Here is a 6,035-nt window from a genome sequence, read left to right on the forward strand (position 1 = left end):
TTTGTTTTCTTGGCAGTCCATGGTACATTCAGTACTCTTCTCCAGCACCACAGCTCAAAGGCATCAATTCTCCTTCTGTCCTCCCTAGTCATTGTCCAGCTCTCTGACACATAACAAGTGATGGCCTGTATCAGGCGCACCTTCATCTCCAGAGAGACACTGTTGCTCTTGAGTACTTTAGAGAGGTCCCTAACAGCAGACTTAGCCAAGCATAATTTTTATAATATGTAATTATGTTGTTGTTAAGTGCCATAGAGTCGTAGATGACCCATAGTGACTCTATGAACTAAAAATTCTTGAACAGAAAACTTAAATCTTTTCTCCAAGTTCATAGAGTTTCTGGAAGCAAGCTTTTTTGGAAGTGGATGTCACCCTTGTTTCCAAAATTATAATAATTTATAATACGAAGAACATATGAATAACTTATTATATAAAGAACATGGCAACAGGATTAGCCAAGTCACTGCCATCAGTAAGATTAGTCAAGCCAGAACCAATTTACAGCTGACCCTCCAGCATGTTTCCCAAGCTATAAAGAGCACAGGAGATGAATACTCACTTTTTTGCTGTGAAGCTGCTGGTGGATTTAAGCCTGAGGTTAGCAGTGTAATCTGCCAAGGATTAGGCCACTGTTGTATGCAAATGGAATAAACTTGCATTTCTGGCTTGCTTGATAACAGTGAACTTGAACAATATACCAGTGAAGATTAATCACTTCAGTATGGGTTCATCCTCAATAAAAAGAAAACAAAATCCTCACAACTGAAATATGAAAGAGCGTAATGAATGGAGAAAATTCCTGAAGTCTACAAGAATTTCATTTTACTAGAATTCATAATTAATATCCATGGAAGAAGGAGTCATGAAATCAGACAATGCATTGCACTGGGCAAACCTGCTGCAAAAAATCTATTTACAGTGTTATAAAAGCAAAGACTAAGTGCACCTGATCCAAACCATGGTCATTTCAATCCCATGTGAAGGCAGAACACAAAGAAAGACCAAAGAATACGCATACCATGGCTTTCAGAAGAGTGAACAAATCTGTTTTGGAATTAGGTACTGCCAGAATGGCCCTTAGAAGGAGTAATAGTGAAACACTGACTCAAGTATTTTGGATGTTATCACAAGTGACCAGTGCCTGGAGAAGGAAATCATGCTTGCAAAGAAAAAGGTCAATGAAAAGAGAATATCTTTAACGAGATGGATTGAAACAATGTTGTTGTTGTTATGTGCCATCAAGTCACCTGTGACTCACAGCAACCCTCTTTACAACAGCTCTGAACTCTATCCTGAGCCATTCGCAGTGACTCCCAACACACCTACCCTCACTGCCCCAGTTACCATATTAATCCATCTCACCCAGGGTCTTTATCTTCTGGGCTGTTCCTTCACCCTTCCAAGAGTGATGCCCCTCTCCAAGGACTGGTCTCTCCTGAGCATGTGACCAAAGTATGTGAGACAGAACTTCAAAATCCTTGCCTTGAAGGGGAAACCTGGTTTCACCCTCTTCAAGACAGATCTATTTGTTCTCTTGGCTGTCCATGGTTGTTCAAGACTGTTCTCCAGCACTACAACTCAAAGGCATCAATTCTTCTGTTCTCCTTAGTCACTGTCCAGCTCTGATGCATAGCAAATAACTGCAAAGACCATGGCTTGGATCAGCACACCTTAAACTCTAGACTGACTATCATTGCTCTTTAGCACTTTGGAGAGTTGGCTCAATAAAAATAACAATGGGCACAGCAAAGATTATGAGAATGGTACAGCCAGGCTAACTTCTGATCTGCTGTATAGGTCTCCAACATGATTCTGAAGTAAGCAGAATACTTTTTAAAAATGTCAGCCTTTTTAACATAAGGTGTTGGCAAAATTGGAAAATTATCTGTAGAAAACTCAAGCAACAACACCACCTCACTCCATATAAAAAAACCAACTCAGAGTGCATCATGACCTAGGACTAAAATCGAAAACTATAAACTTCATTAAAGAAAAGCTTGGAAGAACTCAAATAGATGAATGAGACTGTCTGAGAATCAAATCCCTATGCACATCCAAAAACTTCTCTAACAGGGTAAAAAGGGAAGCCACAGACTGAGAAAAAAAAATATTTGGTAATGACATTTCAGATAAGGGACTTTTATATCTAGAATTTATAAAATACTCAAGCACCACAACAAGATAAAGGTAAATAATCCAATAGAAAAATGGGCACAGGATATGAACAGACACTTCACCAAAGAAGGCATTCAGACAGCCAAGAAGCACATGAAGAAATGTTCAAAATCCCTAGCTCTAAGAGAGATGCAATCAAAACAACTAAGATATCTCACCCCAGTAAGAATAGCAAAATTTAACAGAACAGCAAACAACAAATGCTGGTGAGGTTTTGGAGAAACTGGAACCCTTATTCACTGTTGGTGGGAATGTAAAATGGTGCAACCACTGTGGAAGGCAGTATGGTGCTTTCTCAAAAAGTTGCAAATTGAAATACCATTTGACCCAGCAATTCCACTACTGGGAATATACCCCAAAGAAACCATAACCACCACCCAAGCAGATATATGCAGACCCATGTTTATCGCGGCTTTGTTCAGAATAGCAAAGAGCTGGAAACAACCCAAATGTCCATCAACAAACGAATGGATAGAGAAGCTGTGGTATATTCACACAATGGAATACTATACTGCATTGAAAAACAAGGAACTAATGAAATATTATACAAATATTATACAAAATGGGTGAGCCTGGAGGACATTACGCTTAGTTAAATATTTCAGTTACAAAAGGACAAATACTGCGTAATGCCACTGTTGTAAAATTGGACTGACACTGGGGTTGGGAATCCAGAATGAAGGCTGCATAGTGGAGTGGACTTGGGGAGAGAGATTGTATAACAAACAATGATAAAATTTTTATTTTACTTTTCAAAGAGAAGCACCAGGATGAGGGGGCTGAGCAGGGAGAAAAGTGCAACAATGAATGAATGGAATTCCAAAGTCTCTGTAAACTTTAAACAAAATTAATAATAATTAAAAAATAAGAGATTTCAAAAGTAGAGAAGGATAGGCTGGGGGGGGGTGGCCGCGGGGGACAAAGGGCGGGAGGATCGGTGGGGAGGGTGCGGGTGCGGCCCAGCCTGGCCCAGCCCAGGGGGTCCGCGTGCTGCAGCTGCCCCGCTGAGCCGCATGGACCGAGCCCACGAGCTTACCCGAGCCAGCCAGAGGCCCGGAGCCAGCCGGTGGCTCCCAAACCGGGCAGTGGCGGCCCAGGGCCCCACATCTACTTCCAAAGCGCCCCTGAGGCTGCAGGTGAGGGCCCGGGGCGGCATGGACGACCCAGTAACTAATGCGCCAAGGGAAGGTCACCGTCAAATTTGACTGTAAGGAGCTACAGAAGCGCCTCAACCTGAAGAGTGGATCTTAGAGCAGCTCACGCGTCTCTATGACTGTCAGGAAGAGGAGATTCCAGAGCTGGAGATTGATGTGGACGAGCTCCTGGACATGGAGAGTGATGATACCCGGGCTGCCAGGGTCAAGGAGCTGCTGGTTGACTGTTACAAACCCACAGAGGCCTTTATCTCTGGCCTGCTGGACAAGATCCGGGGCATGCAGAAGCTGAGCACACCCCAGAAGAAGTGAGTCTCCAACCCTGTGAATGGTGGCTCCAGGACAATAGCTGCGCTTCGACCTCGAAGCAACAGCAATATTGGGGCCCTGCAGCCAGACGTGGTGCCATGAGCAGGGTTCCCTGTGCCCCCGCCCAGGGGCTTCTTCCCGTGCCCCCTCAGTTTTCCATTTTGGGTTTTTTTTTTATTATTATTAAAGTGATGGGACTTTTTGTCTTTTTATATTGACTCTGCGGCGCGGGCCCTTTAATAAAGCTAGGCTACACCTTTGATGCAAAAAAGAAAAAAGGTAGATAAACAGCATGGGCAAAGAAAACTTCCCTTAAAAAACAGCAACTGAGCAAAAAGTTGCAATACTTCATATTTTACTTACTCAAAATAGCTTCTAAACACACCAGGTAGTTGAGGGAGGGGAAAAGAGTAGAAAAGGTGGAGTGCACATAATGTGCAGGGAGCTCTGGTGGCCTACTGGGTAGAGAGTTCTGCTCTTTAAGGCTTGTGTTTCTAATCTACCAGCTGCTCTGTAGGGAAAGATGGGTAATTTCCTCCTCTAGGATTTATAATCTCTGAAAACCCACTGGAGGGTCAACTATGAATACCAACTTGTTGGTATATAACAACATATGTAATGTGTGGCTAGCTGCTTCTATGAGAACCGGCTTCCGGGAGCATTAATGCTGCAGTCTGTAGGTTGCTATGCTGCTAACCCAAAGGGCACACATATCTCTGAGGGTTCAGAGGCTCAGCAAAAGAAAGATGGACCACCTCCTCCTATAAGATTTACAACTGTGGAAGCCCAATGGTGAGTAATCTGAGTTAATCCCAACCTGAAGACAATGAGTTGGAGTTTTTGCTGTAAGATCAGAACTAGATGGTGTCTGGTTAATACTACTGAATATTCAGAAAAAAGTTTCTTCAGAAAAATTCTGACCAAGAGGAGAAAATGCAGAACAGAATTTAAAAATCCTTGAGGGTTCCAGACTTTCTGGAGCCTGATAAACTATTACTCTGATAAAAATCTTTAAAATAAGTAAAAACAATCTTTTGAAGTCTTTTTAAAAGCAAGTAATAGTTTTGCTTAGCTGCAGAAACAAGTCAGCCTTGAACATTATGGCCTTTTAAGATCTGTCTATAAGGGCTCAAAACAGCAACAGCAACTCAAATAATAAGATAGGAACTTTAGGTGCAGCGAAGTTGTATTAATGAGGAAGGGGCAACTCAGGAGGGTCAAAATAGCTGCACAACTTGAATAATGCAATCAATTTCCAAGGTATTATAGAAAGGAAGAGTTGAAGTGGTATATATTTTGCTCTGTATATTTCAATGATGGAATTCCAGAAAAATAAACCCATCTCGTATTATAGTCATTTCTGTTGTGTCTCCCAAAACAACATTCTGCAGACCTGCCTCTTTCTGTTAACAAGTGACAAGCATAAGTGAAGAAAGCTTAAGGCAACTAAGGACAGTGACAGTTGCAAATGTCCAAAGTTACTGACGATGTCTGTTCTTTGCTGGCTCCAGTATTGTGATATAATCAAAAGTTGTCTAAATCTGAACATCCCTGCTTGTACATGTAAATGGTATGGGGGCAGACTTGGCCTGAAATCCAGCTATTAGCCCTTTAAGAGAAAGTGATGGTGTTTAAAAGTTAACAATCATTTCTGATGCCCTTACTTATAAAATTTATTTCTTAGCTCCTTAAATGCTGAGAGACATGTAATAATATGTTTAAATATATTTTTCTTCAAAGGGGGGGTGTTTGTGTACCGTCGAATCAGATCCAACTGGCACAGAAGATTGTCCCTCCTTCTCCAGCAGAGCATCTCCTTGATTCAAATCATGCATCTTCAGGATTGCAGTGCAGATTCTTGCCACTAGGCTACCAGAGCTCTGAGACATGTAATGACTTTCAAGATCCAACTAGATTATTTCAAATCAAATATGTACTACTAATTTAATTTTGTTAATTCTTAAGAAGGTCTCATAAGTAAGATCTGTTGTTGTTATGTGCCATCGAGTTGCTTTGACTCATAGCGGCCCTATGCACAACAGCCCTAAACTCTGCTCTGTCCTGTGCCAATTGCATTGCCTCCGACACACCCACCCCGATTACCCCAGTCACTGACTCAATCCACCTCATAGAGGGTCTTCCCCTCCTGTGCTGTCCCTCCATCCTCCCAAGCATGATGTCCCTCTCCAAGGATCGGTCCCTCCTTACCTGTCCAAAGTATGTCAGACGAAGCCTCAGAATCCTTGCCTCCAAAAGGCAGCCTGGTTTAACTCTCTGCAGGATGAATCTGTTTGTTTTCTTAGCAGTTGATGGTACACTCAGCACTATTCTCCAGCACCACAGCGCAAAGGCATCAACTCTCCTTCTATCCTCCCTAGTCATCGTCCAACTCTCTGA

At 42.3% G+C, this 6,035-nt stretch overlaps 1 pseudogene; it reads left to right on the plus strand.

Annotated features, from left to right (window-relative positions):
• The window catches only part of LOC102873750, a 6,466-nt pseudogene extending 2,825 nt beyond the window's left edge, over positions 1-3,641 (plus strand).
• The last annotated feature ends 2,394 nt before the right edge of the window (positions 3,642-6,035 follow it).

Source organism: Elephantulus edwardii, unplaced genomic scaffold (assembly GCF_000299155.1).
Source record: "Elephantulus edwardii isolate Elephantulus edwardi_28Jun2011 unplaced genomic scaffold, EleEdw1.0 scaffold00283, whole genome shotgun sequence".
NCBI lineage: Eukaryota > Metazoa > Chordata > Mammalia > Macroscelidea > Macroscelididae > Elephantulus > Elephantulus edwardii.